Source organism: Sus scrofa, chromosome 6, assembly GCF_054392235.1.
Source record: "Sus scrofa isolate SSC_HxYL_T2T_F1_AM1 chromosome 6, Sscrofa_HxYL_maternal_Yorkshire_Landrace_v2.0, whole genome shotgun sequence".
NCBI classification, from domain to species: domain Eukaryota; kingdom Metazoa; phylum Chordata; class Mammalia; order Artiodactyla; family Suidae; genus Sus; species Sus scrofa.
In genome coordinates this window covers 3,905,697-3,928,137 of record NC_139388.1, presented here as the reverse complement: position 1 = coordinate 3,928,137, position 22,441 = coordinate 3,905,697, and the positions used below count along the sequence as shown (strand labels likewise).

Below are 22,441 nucleotides of genomic sequence, written 5' to 3'. Positions count from 1 at the left end.
AGCCGGCTGGTAGCACAGAGATGGCGTGCCCATCCGCATGTGTGCAGGGCGGTGGGGATGGGGGGTGACCTCCCCCACGTACCTGCTGGTCAGGGCGGAGCTGGGGACTCAGTTTGCTGTCCTGGCCCCCAGGGTCCCCAAGGAGAGGGAGCAGGCTGCGTTTCCAAGTGCAGGCATCTTTAGAGTTCAAGGAGCCTCGGGGGGCCCGCGGTGCCCCCTGAATCCTCACGGGGTCCAGGAGACGGGCCTTGGCCAGGAAAAGGCTAACACCGGGTATCCTGAGCTCCTGGGGAGACTGTGCACCTCACAGGGTGCCCCCTTGTGACCTCAAGGGTCTTCACTGCTCCCCACGATAGCACTTGGGGGTGAGCCCAGCGTGGAGCCGCCGCCACTCAGCCCAGTCCCCACGCTCGCCCTGCGCAGCCGTGAGTGGAGAGGGCTCGGTTCTGGGTCTGGCTCATGAGACGCCCTTCTTCTCCTTCCCTCTTTGCCCCCAAGGGGATGCCCTCCACCCCTTCGGCCCAGCCCCGTACCCCCTCCAAACGGCTCCCTCGAAGCTTTCTCTCAGCCACTGCGGCCGTCAGCGGGATCCGATCCTCCTCCCCAGAGCCGGGAGGCAGGGCCGGGCAGGGGGACTGGGGCTGAGCAGGGCTCTGGCCCTAACCCCTCCATCGCTCGTGGGGGCCCGGGAAACGCCGCTGTGCCTCTTCCTGCTCCATTTTCTCACCTGTCACCTGGCAGGGTCCAGAAACACACGCGTGCGCTCATGTGGGTCACCGGTGAGCTCGAGACGGGGGGCGGGGAGCCAGGAGCCCCCAGACGGGCCCAGTCCGTCCCACCTTCTGTGCAAAGCTGGGAGAGTGGCTTCCTTCTCAGGCACAGCATTTCCTGACCCTTCAAATCAGAGACTCTAATCTGGAAGGTGCCGGGGTCACCTCAACATGCTGTGAGGAGCTTCGGATGCCGATGCCGAATCAAGGGCTTCTCACGCTGGGACCTCTTCGGCATCGGGAACCCTCCCTCCACTGCCCTCGGCTCCGGCTCGCCCCAGGCAGGGGCCTTGGCTTGTCGTGGGCTCTTTGGTGTTCCTGGCATGCATGTGATTTAAAATCTGCTCTGCGGTATTGAGATCCCGAAGTCTGTCTTTGAACTTTTGATGGCCCTGGACGAACGTTTGGAGGGTGAACGCTTTTCTCTTTCAATCTGAGCACATGGAATTTGAAAGCATTTCCCCCTCGCACCAGCAGCCCCTTTCCAAGCTCCCTCCCAAAGCAGGAAGCCTGTGTGCTGATGGGCCTCCCTTTCGTCTGTGGCCTGGGGGGGGGGGGGGCGGCTGAGACCAGCCCACCTGTCGGGCAGGGAGGGACCTTTCACCACCGATTCCATCCCAGTTTGGGTCCCTTGTCTTTTTGCCTGGAAGGCCGGGCGCTGATTGATAGGTTGATTTAAAAACTGTGACTCGTACCATTGAGCTTATTGAGGTCGACCCGTTCTCTGCTGCACAGGGGAAGCTTTCCTGCGTGGAGGAAGTGCCTCTGGAGCGGGCGGAACTCCTCCACCGGCTGACACGGACGCCTCCGCTTACCTGCTCCCGGTGAGTTACCTGCTCCCGGTGAGTTACCTGCTCCCGGTGAGTTAGCTCCCTAGGGCTGCAGCGCAAATACCAAAAGCAGGATGACTTTAAACAGTGGCTGGGGATTCTCTCAGTCCTGTGCCGGGGTCTGAAACTGACGGCGGGGCCCTGTTCCCTCCGCAGCCCCCCGGGAAGCCTCTTTCCTCTTTCCCTGCCTTCCTCTCATCGTCTGCTGCTTTCTGCAATCCTGGGCTTTCCTGGCTTGTGGGGGCCTGGCTCCAGCTCCATCTCGTCAGCCCAGGGCCTTCTCCCCGTGTCCAGACGTCTTTTTTCTTCCTAGGGCACTGCCCTTGCCTGAACCCCACCCCCCCAGTCTGACCCATCTTAACTCAACTTGATCACATCTGCAAAAACCCTACCTCCAAACGAGGCCACGCTCACGGGTACCAGAGGTTAGGGCTGCAGTGTGTCTTTTGGGGAGACAATTCAACCCATGACAAAGAGGAAAACTGCACCCTGATTTTTACTTTTTAAAAAATTCCTTTATTTTTTTGTCTTTTTAGGCCCACACCTGCAGCACGTGGAAGTTCCCAGGGTAGGGGTCGAATCGGAGCTGAAGCTGCCAGCCTACACCACAGCCCCAGCAACACAGGATCCGAGCCGCATCTGCAACCTACACCACAGCTCACGGCAACGCCGGATCCTTAACCCACGGAGCGAGGACAGGGATGGAACCCACATCCTCGTGGATCCGAGCGGGATTTGTTGCTGTGGCACCACAGTGGGAACTCCCTGATTTTTACTTGTATTTGGTGATCCAGTTCGGTGATGTCTTACCCTCAGAACACATTGCTTCAGGGAGAGTAGAAGCGTAGGATGGCTTGTTCTGTTGCGTTTGCTTACTTGACTTTAACCCTCCTGCGATGGTGCACGACCCCCTTCGGGTCTTGCCGGCTGTCCTTCATCAGCGTGGCCTCCGACTGGCCCCCCTGTGGCGGGCTGTTTAGGAAAGGTGCTCCCTCTGTGGTCGCCCTCACCTGGAAGGCCCTTCCTCCACTTCCGGGTGTGGTTCCGGTTCCTGGAAAAAGCCCAGAGCCGACTGGCTTCCAGGGCCGGTTTTGCTGCTGTGACAGGGACGAGCATGGGGGTGACACCTGGGGGGGGGGCGGTTCCAGCCTCCTCCCTCGAGGAGTCACACAGGACATGCTTAATTCCCCAGTGACGAGCCGTGACAGCACGTGTGCAGTGCTGTCCATCAGGGAAGCTCAGGACCCGGTCACATGAGCACCCCTGCCTGGCAGGTGCCCAAACCCCAGGCTCGCAGGACAATGAGCACCAGCCACACTGGACACGCGCTGTGGTGCAGGGAGCCGCTTCTCGATCCTGGGAGTGGGGGCACCCGCCCCAATCCAGGTGTCCAGATGCCAGCCCAGAGCCGGCCTGGGAAGCAGGGGACCCCAGTCTTGGCTGCTGTGTGAGCAGCACAGTGCTGTTGCCCCGAGTCCCTCTGCCGCTCCCTTCGGGCTCCTCGTGGCCCTAATGCATCAGGGCTTTGATACTTGGTGCTTCCCACCCCCTCCCCAGAACCCCAGCACCTCTCCCACTGCCCCCACCCCACCCCAAGCTCTGCTTTTGGCCCCAAAGTCCTTGTAACAGAGATGCCAGGGCCTTACGTCTTCCCAGCACTCACTCCCTATGCCTCCGGGTTTGTTTGAATCTTTGTTGTTCTTTCATTCCACGTGGCAAACACACTGCAGTGTGTCATCTCTCATTCCCCCAGTGCAGGATTAATTCTGTCCCTGGCATTTGTGTTTCAACTTGGACTTTAAAAACAGAATACACAGGGAGTTTCCTGGTGGTGCAGCAGGTTAAGGACCCAGCATTGTCCCCGCAGCATCTCTGGTCAATGCTCTGGCACAGGTTTGCTCCCTGGCCTGGGAACTTTCCACATGCCGTGGGCAGGGGCAAACAAATGAAAATGTGTAACTCCATCTTTTATAAATCGGCTGATCTGTACGTGGCATTTCCCCGTCTTCGGTTTTAAGGTGGTGTGATGTCTGTTCATGATCCTTCGGCCACGGACAGCGTGCAGTGGACACACCTGTGTTGCTGTACAAGCCTCTTCCTGAAGTGCTGGCTCATCGGGGTGCCCGCTTGCCTGCTCTGGGTGTTCCGGCTTTGACCCCTCAATCACGCCCTTGGCCCTCAGAGTTCCAGCTCCAAGAGCGCCTTCGCTCTAAGGACGGAGCTGAAGACAGATGTTGGGAGGAAACTGGGCTGCGACGTAGTGACGGATGCGCTCTCTTTAAGTGACACGTCACTTCCCTAGGTCCTCAGATGCTCCCCTGTGGAGCAGACCCACCCCCCCGCCCCCGCCACACATGCACTGCGGTTTATTCGCCTTTGGGTTTTTGAAGGTCAAGCCTAGTCTCGGGCGGGGGTGGGGGCAGGGGGGGAGGCGGGTGGGGACTCTGTGTTGGGGAGCGGGCTTGTGTTTAGCTCCGTCTGACAGGTTCATCATTCACTTTTTGGTGCAGCCTCCAAAAAGTTTGCACCTCCAGATTTCAGAGTGTGCGAGACGAGTTGGGGGGCAGGTGTCTCCTTCAGAGAGAAGGTTCCCCTGCAGAGAAATCCTGCACCACCCCCCAGGACTCTTCCTTGGTCATAGGGGTCCACGGCCAGTGTCCCAACGGCCAGTGTCCCAACGGCTGTCTGCCGAGCCTGTGCGCGCGCTGCCTGGGGCTGGGGAAGCTCTGCCGCCCCTCCCAGCCCAGCCGGGTTCCCGCATCCTCGGTCCGTTTGGCACCGAGCAGTGCTTTCCAACCTGGAGGAGGCCTCTGTGCCCAGGTTGTCTGCTCTGAACCTCTCCCTTTAGGCAGTTTGTCTGTATCCCGAGTGAGCAAAATTGTATAATCTTGCACCCCTCGTATTTACACACTGGCCAAACACTCTCCACGACAGAGATCCTGGTCCAGAGCCGCCCTCGTTCCAGGCTGCCCTCTGGCTCTCCCTGCCCTCGCCTTCCCTTGCTTCTCCAAATGTTTATCCAAACCCCGCTGTGGATGAGGCACGGCAGGGATCCAGACACAACCAGAAGCACGTCATGCCCAAACCGAGCTTTGCACTTGTCAGCGGAAGGAAGACTCGTCCAAAGGGATCCAGCCCTGGGCTCGGCAAGCCTAGGAGCTAATTTGGAAAGACTTCCTGCAGAAACTGCCTCGTGCTGCCAGGCCCAGAGTCACCTCCAGGGATTCAGGGCGGGAGGCAGGAACCCAGCACCAGCCTGACTTGAGACGCCGGGTGTGCCCCTTGCTACTGCAGGCATGTGGGCAGAGCTGGCATCGGTGAGGGCAGCAGGGCTCAAAGCAGGGCTCTCTGCCTTTTCTTGGCACTCACAGAGGGCCTGTTGAAGCTGAGAGGGGGGCGCGTTCTGGGTCCCTAGCTGGAGGGGTGATGACTCAGGTGCATTTGACTCAAAAGCAACCAGGACAGTCCTGCCATGAACGCAGGAGTTGCCAGCTTTACCCACAGCCACAGGGAACCTGGAAATCCAATATTCCAGAAAACTAGTGTGAGGGAGAGGAGGAGATCCCCTCAAGTGCTTGTGCGGCTTGATCCCATGTTTAGGGCAGGCAGGCGGCCTGACTCCGCGGTGGGGAGGGAAGCCTGGGGCAGACAGACGGGGTTCGGCCCTGGCTGCGGAGGGTGGGGACGAGGATGGGGAGAGCCTGGCTGCGCAGCGAGCTGGAATTGGCGGCAGGGGGCGCTACTGGCCGGCCTCCCCGCTTGCCCACAGCAGTGGCCAGACGTTGGGTAGTGCTCCCACTTACTCTTCAAGGCCTGCCAGTTGGCACAAGACCGGGTAGAGCAGCCTCAGGACCTGGGGACAGTGAAGTCCAACCAGTGGCAGGGTGGGGTAGGTAGCCGTGGTGCTTGGTGTCCCGGAAGAAAGCCAGGGTGGACAGCCACGTGGGTGGACCTTAGCGCCACGCAGGGTGGCAGGAGCCCTGCCCAGGAGCAGACTTACCGCGTGATTCTATTTCTATGAGGGTCTAGAACTGGCAAGTCTACTACTACACGCTGGAAACATTGGGGGCGCTGGTCACCGTGAGGGGCGGGGCTTGAGCAGAAGCGGCGTGAAGGAACTTTCCAGTTGATGGACACGTCTTTATCTCGGTAGGGCTTTGGGCTGCACAATTATATGCGTTTGTCAAAACTCAGTAAATAGATAAGTAAAATTTATGTGTTTCATCATTTGTAAAGTTTACATTAAAAGAAAAACAGTAAAGAAATGTTATTAACAACATGCATACTGAGGTCCTTAGGTCACTTCATGTCTCTCAGCCTTAGTTTCCTCACCTATAAAATGGGCCAATATAACCTACATTGCAGAGATTGCTGTGAGGAAATTGTGCATGGAAGGTTCTGGAAGTTTCAGTTAAATGCTTAATCCCCCCTAGGAGTGATTTAGGCTGTGTGTCTCCATGTCAGTCCTTGCAGATGCACCCCCCCCCAGCCATCCTGGTCGCACTCCCGCGGCCACCTCAGCCCTTCTTTCTGCTTTTCACTCTCAGCCAGAACTTTATTTTCAAGCCTCCTAATTTCTTCCTTTTCACAGACTGTGTCTTCCAACAACGTGGCCTAATATTGTGAAAAGGGTCCTAGAACTGTAGTCAAAACAAAAGAAAAATAGTGCTGGGCTCAGGGCTCTGAGAACTCTAACAAAGTGTCTGATACGTGGCAGGTGCTTGATAAACACAAGCCATCATTTCTGCGCAAGCTCTTAGGACTTAGTAAAAGCCGGCGTCCTGATGGTGGCTCACACACCTTAGCACCTAACAGGTGCTGTTCCCATTGCACAGACGGGGAACCTGAGGCTGGAAAGTCACAGCCAGGCTCAGAGCTGCTCTGCCTGACCCCGAAGCGTGTGCCCTGGACCTCCTGCCACACCTGGGGGCTCTGACTCTTCACTTGTCACAGGGAGGAGGGAGAGCGGTTGTGCGCGCCAGGCTCTGCTGCGGAAGGCAAGAGCCGTGGGGTGAAGCGCCTCCTCCTGGTGCCAGCTGATGTGATGCCCTTGTGGCTGTCGCGGGGCGCGGCTAGGTCTCTTCTGCCAGAGCCCCTGCTCCCTCCCGTGTCCCCCGCCACCATGCCTGGTGGCCGGGCTCCCAGACAGTGCAGCCTCCACCTGCCACCCCCATCCCTCTCTTCGCAGATGGGGTCCTTTGCCCCTCTGCTCCTCAGCCCACAGCTGGGACGTCTCTACAGGAGTGTTTATTGGAAAGCAAAGTGGATTTGCCCACGGGAGATGTGGCTCTGATTGTAGCCGCGCCCTCCACTGCTCGCAGTCTCGGCCACGTCCCTCCATCTCCCTGAGTGCCGCCGTCCTTTTCTGCCATACCTGACAGGGTTATGCTAAAGCCAGAGGGCGGCGGCAGAGGTCAAGGCGCCACACGCTCTGGTCACTGCTCTTACATGTCCGCCCTTCTGCATCCCCGAGATGCTCTAACTGAGCCCAGCTGTTCCCTGGGCATTGTCTCACACCGTCCAGGAGCACTTGACTAGTATCCATGAGAGTGCAGGTTGGATCCCTGGCCTCGCTCCGTGGATTAAGGATCTGGTGTTGCTGTGGCTGCAGCTCCTATTCGACCCCTAGCCTGGGACCTTCCATGTGCCACAGGTGCCGCTACACCTGTCATCAGGTGTATTTATTTTTCTTCGTAGGAACCTACGAAGGAAAATAAATAAATAAATAAATAAATAAACCCACAGATGACGCAGCACCAAGAATGAGCTCTAATGGAGCCTGTGGGGCGATGCTGTAGGTTCGTCAGGTGCGACAAACGCAGCATCTGGTGGGGACGTTGGTGGTGGGGACAGATTGCGGGCGGGGTGGGGAGGACAGGGATGAGGGCGTGTGGGGGATCTTTCCACCTTCCTCTCAGTTTTGCTGTGACAACTGCTCCAGAAGATGAAGTCTTAGAGGCGGTCGAGGGGCCACCACTTAGATGTGGAAATATGCAAAGAGCAAGTCTGAAATTACCCACGGTTCCCCGCACAGTCATCAACACCGCTGAACGTTTTTTGTCTCCCAGAACTTGTAGATGCGTGTTAATGCATGCTTGTTGAATTTCATTATTTTTAATGCGTGCTTATTTAATTTTAATTTTTTTTTTTTTTGTCTTTTTGTCTTTTTAAGGCCGCACCCGCCGCATATGGAGGTTCCCAGGCTAGGGGTCGAATCAGAGCTGTGGCCGCCGGCCTACACCACAGTCACAGCAGCACGGGATCCCAGCCATGTCTGCAACCTACACCACAGCTCATGGCAACGCGGGATCCTTAACCCATTGAGTGAGGCCAGGGATCGAACCCGCAACCTCATGGTTGCTAGTCAGATTCGTTAGCTACTGAGCCACGATGGGAAGTCCAACGTGTGCTTATTTTGAACAAAGACAGACGTCACGCTCCTCAGAGTGGGAGCCTCCTTGGCCCTCAGGCGTGTGGCAGCCGTTCCATGCCCTCCTTCGCTGAATAACCTTTCCTCACTGGCATTTATGTCGTGCTTACTGTTTACCCTCCTTCCCATTTTATTCTTTTCCCCAGCATCTTGCTTTACGTTTTGTCGATCTTTCGATGTGCTCCCCCGAACCTCTCTCCCCAGTTTCGTGGGCTGCTAGTTCGGAAGCTGTAGATTGTTTTCCTCTCATGTTAGCAGGTACCCTTAACGTCCCCCTTCTGCTGTGGCGTGCTTTCCAGAAACGTCTACAGAATACAAACGTGCCCTGACTCATCCCTGGGAAGCAGCCCTCCCAGCCAGCCCGCCTGCCCTGTGGTCACCACGTCCCTCCCTGGCCTTCCGCCCCCGCGGCCCACGTGCGCGTCCCCAGTGCGCCACTTTCCTTTACTTCCAAGGTGATGCTGCTGGGACCGTTTCCTATACACTGTGGGGGCGGGACTGGCTCTTTTCACTCAGGGCTTTATTCTTTCATAAAGAATGCTCATCCAGCGTTCCCATCATGGCTCCGTGGAAACGAATCTGACCAGCATCCATGAGGACGCAGGTTCGATCCCTGGCCTCGCTCAGGGGGTTAAGGATCTGGAGTTGCTGTGACTGTGGGGTAGGCCAGCGGGTACAGCTCTGATTCGACCCTTAACCTGGGAACCTCCATATGCCATGGGTGCGGCCCTAAAAAAGACAAAAAGAAAAAAAGAAAAGAATGCCCATCCGTGTTGTATGTAGCCCCAGGCCATTCATCTTTATTGCTGTGTATTATTCCTTTGCAAGAATATACCGCAGTGTATCCATTGGAGTGCTTTTCTGTTTAACATTTTATTTTGTTTTATTCTGCCTTTTGAGTTTTATCGAAGTATAGTTGATTCAATATACTGTGATCATTTCTGCTGCACCGCAGAGCGATGGAGTTTCACATACACACGTCCGTTCTTCTTCAGAGTCCTTGGCTGCATAGCTCATCACAGAACATTGGGCAGAGTCCCCTGTGCCGCCGGTCTCCACTGGCCAGTCGTTCCATCTGCCACGATGCGCACATGCCAGTCCCGGCCCCCATCCATCCCTCCCCACATCTGTGCCTTTTGGTAACCACGGCATTTGAATGGTGATGGGCATATTCCCGCAGCGCTCTGGAGATGCGCACACACACACACACACAGCGTATACACGTACACGCACACACGCATATATACACATGCATGTATATATATTTACATGTATTCTGGTGTTTGCACTTCCATCAGGCAGATACTAGACGGGGAACCGTGGGTCTTGGAGGGTACGGAGTTTAGCTCTTTGTGGTTTTAACTTGTATTTATCCAATTATTAAAGAGGCGGAACATGCTTTTGCATATTTATTGGCCTTCTGGATAATCCTCCCTTTTCTTTTTTCTTTTTTGGCTACACCTGCAGCATGTGGGATTTCCCTGGCCAGGGATCGAACCTGCATCAAAGCAGTGACCTCAGCCACAGCAGTGACAACCCCAGATCCTTAACCCATCGTGCTACCAGGGTACTCTGACCTTCTGGCTTTCTCGTGAAACGTCTCCCCCAGTGTTTCGGTTATGGTGTTTGTCATTTTGTCACTGGTTTGGAGGAGATCTGTACAGACGGAATAAGAATGAGTTGTTTGGTACATGTGTCATACATAGCTTATCTCACTCTGTGCGTTTTTAGTGGCATCTTTTGATAAACAGAAGTGTTACATTTTTGTAAAGTTGAATTTATCAATCTTTGCCTTTGTGGTTAATGACTTGTTATTGTCGTAAGGAAAATTTCCTTCCTCCAAGTTTTTGAAGAGAAACTTCTACATTAATTCTAAAGACTTTGTAGCATTAAGCCTGTAATTCGCATCGAGGGTGAATTCACGGGAATGCCTAGACTTGAGTCTTATATGTGGTGTGAGGTAGGGGTCCAATTTCATTTTTTCCCCGTATGGATGCCCAGCTATCCCAGCATGCCTATTAAAGCAGAACACAATAGAATAATATTCTCACAAAGACAAGCAAAACTAACTGTCAAGCTAGGATCTAAACCCAGCTCAGTCCTCACTCAAGGGTGCCTGTGAAGCAGAGACATTTCAGATGGAGATGAGTGACCTGCACCAGAAGACCTTTCTAAAGAGTTCCCATCATGGTGCAGCAGAAATGAATCCGACTGGGAACCACGAGGCTGCGGGTTCGATTCCTGGCCTTTCTCAGTGGGTTAAGGACCCGACGTTGCCGTGAGCTATGGTATAGGTCGCAGACACTGCTCAGATCTGGCGTGGCTGTGCTGTGATGTAGGCTGGTGGCTGCAGCTCTGATTGGACCCCTAGCCTGGAGGTTCCCAGGGTGCGGGCCTAAAAAGACAAAAAAAAAAAAAGAAAAAGACCTTTTAAGAGCTGTAGGCAGGAGTGGAGTAAGGGAAACAGTGGAAGGAAGACCTCCCCACGCCCCAGGGACCCCATTCCATTCCAGTTTTTTCAGGTCGTGGAAGTGTTCAAACAGAAGCCACTGAGCAGGGCATGAGCGCAGCCAGGGGTGAGCAGCGGGTTTGGTCCGATCCACCCTCGCTGTTAACTCATCTCTCGGCCGGGCAGGAGGTTGCTGGGCTTGGGCAAGAGCTCCTGCCGAAGCGAGGTTTTCCTTAGCTTCACAGAGTAAGGCAACCAGGGAGCATCTGCTTGTCCGTGCCCTCCCGACGTGGAAGGGAGACGCTTCTACAAGAAATAACTTTTTCAGCAAATCCAGTGTGTTTTTTTAACCTCTCATTTTTTTCCCCCTGCAATTGTGACATGTCTACATGAAATCGGCCACAGGAAGGAAGCCTCCTTCAAGAAGCTATTTTCTGAACATCCCTCTACAGCCTCGATTTCACAACAGGCTGCATGTAGGTGGGGAGACAGGGCTCGTGCCCTCCCTGGCGGCTGCAGCTTGCGAGTCAGACACTGTCAGGAGGCGCTTCGGGCTCCCGTGCGAAGCCCTGAGAAAAAAGAACGAAAAGAAAAGGAAAGGATCAGAGTGACCATTAAACACCCCTGGGGAGGGAGAGACTTTCAGAGCCGAGTCTACACCCGTCTGGACATGAGCCCGCAGTGAGAGGGCAGACTCAGTGAGGCTCAATGGGGAAGTGAAGGGTTTGCAGAAGGGCCAAGGAGAAATAGATCGACCCCAGCTGGGAGGTCCCAGGGACCCGCACTGCCGCCCTCTCTCTGTTTGTTTGAGGTCACACGATCATGCTTGAAAATTCTGTCAAAGGTCACTTTCTTCCCCATGGACCCCCTACAGTCGTCAGCGTTCATAGTGCGAGCTTAGGTGTTTGTGGAGCTTCCAAGGCAAAGACCCCTGCTCGGCATCCTGGGCAGCGCTGTTTGCACAGAGGCAGTAAAAGCCTTTCCCCAGAGCACAGGTTCTCAGACCCGAGTCTGTCTCAGAGGCAGGTCTCCTGGGGGTTTCCGTGAGGACTGGCTGCTCTATTTCTTTCTTTGTTTTTCATTTTTAAAAATTAAAAAAAAAATTTTTAGGGCCGCACCTGCGGCATATGGAGGTTCCCAGGCTCCAGGTCGAATCAGAGCCATAGCCGCCGGCCTACACTGCAGCCGCAGCAATGTGGGATCTGAGCCACGGCTGTGACCCACAACCACAGCTCATGGCAACGCCGGATCCTTAACCTGCTGAGCGAGGACAGGGATCGAACCTACGTCTTTCTTTCTTTCTTTTAAACTTCTGCTCTTAAAGGTACCCTTTCACAGGAGATGGGGCGCGAGGGGTATGGGTTTATGGCCCGAGGAATGTGCCACCCACGTTGGCGCCTGGGGTAGCGACCTCCCTCAGTGTCTGCGCTGGTCCATGTGAATCCAGGGTGGGCTCCCTCGGGTCTCCCCATCCGTCTGGGCTCTGAGAACGGCGTGGAGTTTGCCTCCAGCCCTGTTGCCCTAGAAGTTCTCATCATTTCGGTTACAGGCAGGGCCCACAGCCTCTTTTTGTCCTTGACGTCCCGCCAGCGTTCTCCTCCATCTGTTGGGACGGCGCCTCCTTGTGCGTCTGCAGCGAAGTCGGGTGAGGATGGCAGCCGACGTTGTGCTGCTCCTCGGATCTCATTTCATCTTCCCCGCAACTTCGGGGTAGGTGCTGCTCTGTGATGCGCAGGGGAGGACACAGGCCAGGCGCAGGGGCTGTGGGGCCAGGGCACAGGCTGGCGCCGGGAGGCAGGTCTCCGGGACCGCCCTCTCCTGGCTGAGCCAACTCTCGCCGCCGCCGCCGCATCCCAGGCGCCGAGAGCCGCTGGAGCGCACCTGCTGCGCTCCTCATCAGCATCTTCGGGAGGGCACAGACCCCAGCCCCAAGGATGCATGGCCCTCTGGGACCTGCCATCCTCACCGCTCCTGTATTTATTAATGCTGCTCCAGAGAGGAGGGGGCCTCGAGAGAATCTCATTCAAACTCAGGTTTTATTTTGACAATGATTTTTTTTTTCTATTATAGTTGGTTTACAGTGTTCTGTCAGTTTTCTACTGTACAGCAAGGTGACCCAGTCTCTCTCTCTCTCTCTCTCACACACACACACACACACACACACACACACACACATTCTTTTTCTCACATTATCCTGCTGCTATACAGCAGGGTCTCATTGCTTATCCATTCCAAAGGCAGTAGTTTGCATCTATTAACCCCAGAGTCCCAGCCCCCCCCCCCCTAGCAACCACAAGTCTGTTCTCCAAGTCCATGATTTTCTTTTCTGTGGAAAGGCTCATTTGTGCCGTATATTAGGTTCCAGATATAAGTGGTATCATATGTCTTTGTCTTTCTGACTTACTTCAATTAGTATGAGCGTCTCTAGTTCCATCCATGTTGCTGTAAATGGCATAGTTTGTTCTTTTTAATGGGTGAGTAGTATTCCATTGTGTATATATACCACATCTTCTTAATCCATTTGTCTGTCGTTTAGGTCATTTAGGTTGTTTCCATGTCTTGGCTGTTGTGAATAGGGCTGCAATGAACGTACGGGTGCGTGCGTCTTTTTTAAGGAAAGTTTCGTCCGGATAGATGCCCAAGAATGGGGTTGCTGGGTCGTGTGGTAGTTCTCTCTTTACAAACTCATATTTTAGATGAGGAAGCAGGTGCATAGAAGAGGCGTAAACAGACGAGAGTGGTGTAGCGGGCAGCATGCTGCATAACAAACTGCCCAGACTCAGTGGCTTCAAACTGCAGTGGCTCATTATTCCTCAAGATGCTGTGGGTGGAGCGGGCCGTTCTGTAGTTGGTCTCACCTGGCTCGCTCGTGCGGCAGCAACCTGCCGGGGAGCTTCTCATCCTGTGCATCTTCAGATGCTGGTGAGACTGTTCTAAGAGGGCCAGACAGGCGCTGCCACGCCTGGGGAGTTGCAAGTCATTTTTGGTCCTTGCTGTGGTTGAAGCATGTCCCACGGCCCTCACAGGGGCGAGCAGTGGGCAAAGAGACCCCCCTACTGCGGGGGGAGCAGGAAAGCCATGAGACCAAAGGGGAAAACACAGGAAGTGCTACTCACCGTGGGGGCGGGGGTCATTACTGTAACAGCCTACCCAGATGATGTGGCCAGTTCCTGGCAGAGGCAGAACTTGAACCCAGGACTCCCGGTTTTGATCGTTTCTCTACAGCGTGCTGCTCCATCGTCCCATGGGGCTTTCTAGAATCCCGGGGGTTTCCCAGGAGTCTCCCTGTGCAGCGACAGCCTCGCAGCTCTGAGGAGGGTCAGGATGGATGGCGAGTGTCCGCCCTGTGCTTGCGACTGCGCGGAGCATCATTCCCTGACGCGCCCTAGGCGCTGCCCCTGCCCAGTTGCCCCCGGCTGTCTCCTTCCCGTTCAGTGTCTCTGGATGGGAGGATGCTAAGTTACATCACCCCTGGGGGTGCAGGCACAGCAGGGTCAGGGAAGAAAATAGTGGGACTCCACGTATATTACTATTCGCCTCAAAAGGGAGCGGCTGCCCCAGTATCTGGAAGTGGAGAGAGCCTGTACCCTCCCCGGGCCCTGAGGTCAGGTTGCTGAGGTCTGTAGGGTCAAAGAGGCCCTCAGGGGGCGGGGTCTCCACCGTCTCAGACTGATTATATTACCTTTCTGTTTTTGTTGCCTTTTTTGGGCCGTACCCACGGCACCTGGAAGTTCCCAGGCAGGAATCAAATCCGGGCTGCACTTGTGACCTCCACCGCAGCTGCAGCAACGCTGATCCTTAACCCACTGTGCCACAGCGGGACCTCCCTGATTATATTATTGTCATAGTTACAATAACTTGCAAGGAGATAGAGGGTGACACAGAAATGTTTGGGTAGCACAGAACTTCACGGGAAACATGGTTGGAAGAGTTGCTCAGTTTAAGGATGACCGATTCCTTTCCATGGAGGCACACTTCCAAAACTGCCACTTTTGTTTTTGGTCGTGGGAACTGGCTCCCTGTCGAATGGTTTAATTTCCCTCGTTATAGTCTACCATTTCTATTTATTTCTATTTTACATATATTTATCGTACGCGATATATTTATCTTGTAAATACATATGAAAATCAGCACACTCAATCTGTCTCTTTGAAGAAGAGGACGTTCAGACTACGCAGAGAAAAACTGGGAAATGTTTGGATGTTTTTTTCCGTTGTGATTCCTGGGACTGAGAATGAAGTAAAAATAATTTCTCATCTGTGCATCTAAGACCTTGGAAGCAGCATCTTTTATATGCTGCACTGTAGCATTTTACTCTGTTTGAGCTGCACTCTGAGCAGCTTAGGAGCCCGCAACTTCTCCTGTTCATCTTTGTATGTGAGGCTCTGTGCTGGGCCTGGTTCAAAGGTCACAGGGACGCACAGCCCCTCACGGTTAAATCGAGTTGTTTGTCAGTGTTTGGTGCAGGGCTCTCCTCGTGGGGACAATCGATTATGGCATAGTCCAGGAGGCATGAAGGGGGGCTCCTGGTAAGACAGAGCCCTTGACTGTTCCCAGGCTTCATCTTTTCTCGGGGGGCTGTGGGACCCCGTCTGGGTCCAGGCGCTGGGAGAGCCTTTGTTTCAGCAGCTGTTGTGCGCAGCCAGAAGCAACTCTTGGCAGGAACGAGAAGATGTCCCGTCTCTCCATGTGCTTATACTATTTGTACATTGGATTTGGTGACTAGGAAGGTTGCCTTGCTGCTTGGTAATAGCGCCCCGAGTTCTTTTTTCCGTTTTTTTTTTTTTTTTTTTTGTCATTTAAGGAATAGACTTGAACAGAAGACTTTTAAGGTCCTGTGTGAGTTACCTCTTGCTGCTGTAACAAATTACTGTGGACGTGATGGCTGAAAACGACACAGATTTGTGTCGCAGGCATGTAGGTACAACGGGGGACTCTGGTTAACAAAGCGGCATCGCCTATTTGAAAGCTGCTAATTTTTTTTTTTTTTTTGCCTTTTAGGGCCGCACCCACGGCACGTGGAAGTTCGCAGGCTAGGGGTGGAATCGGAGCTACAGCTGCCAGCCTACACCACAGCCACAGCAACGCGGAATCCAAGCCATGTCTGCGACCTACACCACAGCTCACGGCAACCCCAGATCCTTAACCCACTGAGCGAGGCCAGGGGTCGAACCCGCATCCTTGTGGATATGAGTCAGGTTCATTACCACTGAGCCATGACGGGAACTCCAAGAGAGTAGATCTTAAAAGTTCTCCACACAAGAAAAAAAATTCTGTAACTACCTGTAGTGTTGTAGCATTTCACGGTGGATACAGTTATCGAGCCCTCTGTGTTGTATATGCTGAGACGAACGCAACGTGCTGTGTCTCGTCTACCTCCATCTCAAAAACCACCCAGGTTTGCTTTCCTGCAGTTCTGGGATCAGAAGCTGACACAGGTCTCACTGGGCTGACAGCAGGTGTCCCAGGGCTGCCTCCTGCTGGAGGCTCAGGCGAGAATTGTTCCCTTGTCTCTTCCGCCTTCCGGAGGCGCCCACTTTCCTGGGCTTGTGGCCCCTTCCTCCAGCTTCGAAGTCAGCAGCAAACAGCTTCGATTTTCTCTTTCTCTCTGACCCTGTGTCTGCCGTCACGTGGCTTTGACCCTCCTCCCTTGCTCTTGTAAGGACCCTGTGATGACCTTGGACCCCCGTGGTTGGGGCCAGACCACCTGCCCATTTCAAAACCCTCAACTCGGTTTTCTGCCCCCCCCGCATGCTCCTTGCTTCCTTGCTTCATGGCAGGCGCACAATTCGTGGTCCTGCGTGCGGGTGTGGGGGGCTGTCTCCCGGCTCTTTCAGAAACCCCGTCTCGTTCACAGCTCTGTTCCTGGGGCCTAGAAGAGGATGTTGGCTGTATTATCCTCCGATGGCCAAGTTCCTCCTTCGGCCCGCTCCCGTCCACTTGCAGGCCACGCGTTTGTCCTGTAAGAGGGAGAGCCCCGTGGCATTCGAACCCCGGGGCTTTGCAGCCAGCCTTGGGGTCAGATGCTTGCGTGATCAGGTGAGCATCACGGCCTCCTCACGTGGCCTCATGCCGTGGCAGCTCCTGGGGAGCCGGGTGCCGGGGAGGTGAACCCTCCGTGAAGACCCCGACCGAAGGCAGGCCTCGGCTCCAGGCCCTGTCTCTTCTTGGCCGGGCACCGTCTCTTCTGGTGGCTTCTGTTTGCTCAGTGAAACAGGAACAAGATCGAGGGGGTGCTGGAGGCTTGAGGAGAGAAAAGCCTGCGATGGTTTCCGGGAGGGAGGGACGGGAGAGGGTAATGGGCCCGGCCGGGAGGGAGGTGGGCTTGGCGAAGGCAGAGCGGCGTGTAGCAGGCGTGGTGCTCGCCTCCCCGAGTGGGTAAGGCCGTGCAGGCGCTGGTTCCCCTCCCTTTCGGGCAGAGCAGGTGGGGCCTCCGGCGGTGGATGGAGGGCAGGGTCGGAGGTGGGAGTGAGGCTCACGGGCACCCAGAACAGCCGGAACACGCGCCTCAGAACCTGGAAGCTGCAGTGGACTGTCCCTCAAGGCTGCCTGTGCCTCCGATCTCATGATCACACGGCAGGAGATGAGCGCAGGGCCCTGGGGCCACTGTCTCGGGTGCGATGCCCCCGCTGGGGACTGTTGTCTGAGCCGAGAGCTTCCCACCCGCATCTTCACCTGGAAAGCAGAGGGCAGGCAGCCTCGCTGTCAAGCTTATGGAGTCAAGAGACCAGCAAGTGAAAACAATCTCATATGTATATAGACTCCTAAATCCAAGCTTCAGGGCAACTGCAAACCAAAAGCTCCATGTGATTCAAGCTTATGGCGTCTGTGTCCACCACGGGACCAGCAGGTGGGGGCACGGAAGTCTACATTTTCTAGAAACTTCCATCTGGGCTGGAACAGAATGTTACAGTGGAATGTCACCTGAGACCGGCACACAGTTAGGCATGACCCCGTGTAAGCTCAGAAGCTCTTTCTCATTCAGACCCGGGGAGGACGACCCTGGGTCCTCCTGGTTTGAATTTGCCCCTCCAGACAGGCAGCGGGGGAAAACCAGGGCTCAGGCGGGCTGAAGGCCAAGTTTCTGTCTGTGCCGCCGGCTGCTCCTGACAGGTACGCTCGCAGTGCCTTTTGTGGGCTCCGTCGGTGACTCAGGCAGCCCCAGGGACTCCCCCAGTTTCCTGCTGTGGTAGGTCCCGCTGATGGGAAGTGGCTCCGGGTAATTCAGTTTCCTTTCAGAGTCGTTTCTTTTGAATCCTGTTACTCTGATACTTAAATGTGGGTTGGGAAAAGCCCTTCCTAGGAATTTCTGGTGCTGTGGGCTTCTGACCCTTGGACCCCCAGGGGTGGGGCCTGGGCACCCACAAGCAACGTGGCCATCTCAAGCCTGAAGATCCCCAAGTAGGGTGAGGAAGCCTGGCGATGCCCACCAGGCAGGTTCAGGCTGCACCCTGCAGGGCTGGCATCAGTCATTTTAGAGGCCACTGTCCTCGCCTTGAGACTCTGCACCGAGTCACTGACCCTTGGACAGCGCTGGGGTGGGGGTGACTTGACTTTAGGGCAGATCTGAAGGCTAGGGAACCAAGGGAAGCGGGAACGGATGGGAAGAGATTTAAAAGAAACCGAAGCAAAATGAAGAGACCTAACTCTGTGGTTCTCTCCTGGGGGCACTTGTACGCCGCCCCCCCAACCCCTGGCCCGGGGGAATTGGCCGTGTCTAGAGGCATTTTGGGTTGTCCCAACCACAGCAGGGGGTGCTGTTGGCACCTAGCAGATGGTGGCCAGGAATGCTTTCAACACCCACACTGCCCGGGACGGCCCCCACGCACAGAGACCCTGCCGCCAAGTCAGCAGAAGGCCCAATTTTTTTTTTTTTTTTTTGGTCTTTTTGCCATTTTTTGGGCCACTCCTGTGGCATATGGAGGTTCCCAGGCTAGGGGTCGAATCGGGGCTGCAGCTGCCGGTCTACACCAGAGCCACAGCAATGTGGGATCTGAGCTGCCTCTGCGACCTACACCACAGCTCACGGCAACGCTGGATCCTTAACCCACTGAGCGAGGCCAGGGATCGAACCTGCAACCTCATGGTTCCTAGTCGGATTCGTTAACCACTGCGCCACGACGGGAACTCCAGAAGGCCCGATTTAACTCCAGGGATGGGCCGAGGCTGGGGGACAAGCTGCCAGCTCTCTCCACCCCAGCCCCACCGGGAAAGACGCCGACTGGGAGCTTCTCCAATGGCAAAAGCTCCCCTTTCCTCTTGAGCAGCAGCTGGGACGTGTGAGGGGCCTTCGGGCAAAATGGAAAACTTGATGTCGGGGCTCTGGGGCCTGATGCCGATTTCCTCCCTGCGAAGCCCCCTCCTCCTTGTCCCCTTGTCCAAACGGGGGAGGGTACCAGCAGCCCGCGGGCCCTGGGTGCAGGCAACTGACATCCCAGGCTGCCTCCCCTGGGTAGGCAGTCACCCTTGAACCCTTCCTCTGGTGGGGACACAGCAGCTTGGGCTGGTTTTAGGAGGCCCCAGTCCCCTGAGCATGGCAGGGGGCACCATGGGTGACGGCTCCCTGGTGATTGCTCACCCCAGCCAGGCCTCGTGGTGTCCGTGTCCTACGAAGCTGGCTCTCGCTGCCAAGGGAGGCTTCTTGCTGGCCAGGGTGGCGGAGCATGGGGGCTGGCCGGGCCTCACTGGCTTGCCCGACTGCTGCCTTTCCAGTGGATCCAGGGACCACGTGCCATCTTGTGATGGGTCTCCTCTCTCTTTGGGACTGCCCTGATGTCACTGTAAGCCAAGGGTCCCAGGGAATGAAGGACCAGGGTGGGTGTTCCTGTGGGCAGACACCCGGGGTTCCAGGTCCGGGGTGTCCACTGGGGCACACGGCCGAGAACCAGAACCCCTCTGAGCACAAGGTCAAACCTCTCTAAAAAGAAGAGAAACCAAGAGTGTCACGCCACGTGCCCAAGAGCCGCCCGGTCAGGCCAGGGCCCGGTGTGGGGGCAGCAGGAAAACTCTGAAAAATTCTGCAGTGTTTTGCTTTCATTCACCTAGATTTAGAGGAATCCTCTGGCGAAACGAAACTGAACTCCTACTTCCCCCCGCGCCTCCCGGGGACCACAGCCATGGACTTGCCCTTGATCACGGTGCCACGTGCCTCCGGGGGTGCACGCTTTGCCAGCGTGTAATTTACATGCCTGCAATTCACCAGCGTCAAGTGTATAGCTTGACGGGTTTTGACGGATGGGTACAGTCGTGTAACCACTGTGGTTACCAGATAACAAATGTTCTCCTGGTCCCCTAAGGCCCCCACCCTCTGTAGCTAATGTCCCCCCGCCCCACTGCTCCCTGGCAGCCACTGACTCGGGCCTCCTTTCTCTCACTGTGGTTGGGTCTTTTTAAATTATCGCCTGTCCATGGAATCTTAGAGTAGGTAGTCTTGGTGTTTGGCTTTTCAAACTGGAGGCAGTGCGTTTGGGGTTTCGTTCGTCCTTTTAGCTGAGTACTGTTCCCCGGCCAGGGGACTCCCCCATTTGCTTGTCCCTTTACCGTTAAATGGACACTTGAATTGTTTCCGGTTTTTGGAGGCTCGACTGGGGCTGCTGTAAACATTTGTTCACACATGTTAATGTGAACATGTGTTTTTTGCTTGGGGGTAAGTACGTATGAGTGGAATTGCTGGGTCACGTGGTAGGTTTGTGTTTAACTTTTTAAGGAGCCACCACTCTGTTTTCCAAAGCAGCTGCACCGTTGTGCACTCCAGCCGGCGGTCGGGGTGTTAGTGTTGTAATTTTAATTATCCTAATGACCATCCAGGGGAATCACGTTTGTGGGGTTTTTCTGGTTTTGTTTTTTTTTGTCTTTTTATGGCCACACTCATGGCATGTGGAGTTCCCAGGCTAGAGGTTGAATCAGAGCTGTAGCCGCTGGCCTACACCACAGCTCACAGCAAGGCCGGACCCTTCCCCCGCTGACCAAGGCCAGGGATTGAACTCGCACCCTCATGGTTCCTAGTCAGATTCATTTCCTCTGCGCCATGACGGGAACTCCTGAATCCATTTTTCTAGATGGTAAGAGTCATTGCTCTTTTTTTTTTTTTTTTTCCTCATTAGATGCCCAATTATTCCGTTGTTGGGATTACCATTAGTTGAAAACATAATTCTTTCTTAAATTGCCTTGGCACCTTTGTAGCAAATCAACTGATCACGTGTAAGTGGATCTATTTCTAGACTCTATCCTGTTCTGATTGTCCTAGAAAAAGTCAGATTAAAGCACAGAGCCTCTGTGAAAACACATTCACGCTTTATCCGATATGATTATCCAGAATATCTCCGCTCCCTCTGAAGAAGATCATCTAGTCTGAGTGCAAGTTTGTAGGATGCTTTGGTCACAAATGCTAATGGCTGGGCACCATCAAAAACCTATAACTCATGGAAACAAATGATCAAGAAGGAGATATGACAATCTGAAAGGTACACCCTGCCCCCATTTCTACATTTCTTTTTTTTTTTTTTTTTTTTTTTTTGTCTTTTGTCTTTTTGTCTTTTGTTGTTGTTGTTGTTGCTATTTCTTGGGCCGCTCCCGCGGCATATGGAGGTTCCCAGGCTAGGGGTCGAATCGGAGCTGTAGCCACCGGCCTACGCCAGAGCCACAGCAACGCGGGATCCGAGCCGCGTCTGCAACCTACACCACAGCTCACGGCAACGCCGGATCGTTAACCCACTGAGCAAGGGCAGGGACCGAACCGCAACCTCATGGTTCCTAGTCGGATTCGTTAACCACTGCGCCACAACGGGAACTCCTACATTTCTTTATTTTATACAACTCCCAGGTCACCGAGTGTCCAAGAAAAACTCTGCCTCAAACCTAGGAGGATGGGAGCTGGTTTCAAATACAGGTCCCCATGTCATTGCACCTTAGGGACATCCCCCAGTTTCTAGGACTCTCTTAAATTTTCTCTGGTTCTCCACATGTCAGCCGTGAGAGCCCCCCAGGTAAACTTCTGTTGCAAAGTGTGTGTTCCCACATTCCTGCGCGCCCTGGGCAAGGTGTGAGGGGTTAGACGGTGAAAGGCCCCTACGTTCTTGCCACCGTACACCCTATAGTCACAGAGACGTGGACACGCTCATTTCATATATCATATTTCGATCATATGCTGTGTTCTGTAGGGCTTCTTACCCTTTTGTGTTTGAAACACTAGTGGGAAAGAAACCTGTATGCGTTGGGAACTGGATGCCTTAGTTTTGTAATAAGGTCCTTTACGAAACCAACTGGCATAGGAGTTCCGTGGGGGGGTAAGGATCCAGCGTTGTCACTGCCCTGGCTGGGATTTGATCCCTGGCCCAGGAACCTCTGCATGACTTGGGCGCTGCCAAAATATATATTTTTGGCGATATATAAAATATGTATAATATGCATATATCTATATACCAGCTACCGGACAGCAGTGTCGTTGTTCACAAAAGAAAGGCTATTTCGCTCCCTGTGATGAAGACCCCCTCAAACTGCCGTTGCCCTTGAACCAGCCTCTGAGAACCGCCGCTTCAACCCTGGAAAGGACACAGGGTCTGAATCAGACCGTCTCGGGTCAAGGGTGTCAAGGGGGTTGGAGAGAGGATTCCTGCTGGTGGGAAGCGGGGGCGGTTAGGTTAGGTCACCCCCGCAGTCCTTTCTCACACAAAGGGCAGGTGATTTCATGAGCTGGAATAACCTGCAATTGCTTCTCAGCCCTGATGCTCCGGTGGCCCAAACCTCACCCCCGTTGCCCAATTTTTGAACTTGAGGCTGGACGTGTCCCTAGCAATTTAGTTTGTTCTCTTTGCTAAGGGAGTCGATGTGTCCCTCGGTCACCAGCTGATCTACCCCAGGGCCAGGCCAGCTCCCCCGGGGCTTTCTAGCTCCTCCGCCTGACACCAAGGCCCCGCTGGCTGCCCTTGCCCTTGCTGGCTCCATCGCCCTCCGGGGGCGCGAG

The 22,441-nt window shown here is 54.8% G+C and overlaps 1 long non-coding RNA gene across 2 annotated transcripts; it reads left to right on the top strand.

Annotated features, from left to right (window-relative positions):
* The first annotated feature begins 1,505 nt into the window (after positions 1-1,505).
* On the top strand, positions 1,506-15,750 carry LOC146402160 (uncharacterized). 2 transcript variants are annotated; one of them, XR_014805295.1, is made up of 3 exons: positions 1,506-1,594; positions 2,137-7,155; positions 15,644-15,750. It is a non-coding gene; the product is annotated as an uncharacterized LOC146402160 (long non-coding RNA). The 2 variants fall into 2 exon arrangements; XR_014805294.1 differs by lacking the exon at positions 15,644-15,750 and adding an exon at positions 8,658-8,788 and having other exon boundaries at positions 2,137-7,177.
* Positions 15,751-22,441: the final 6,691 nt, after the last annotated feature.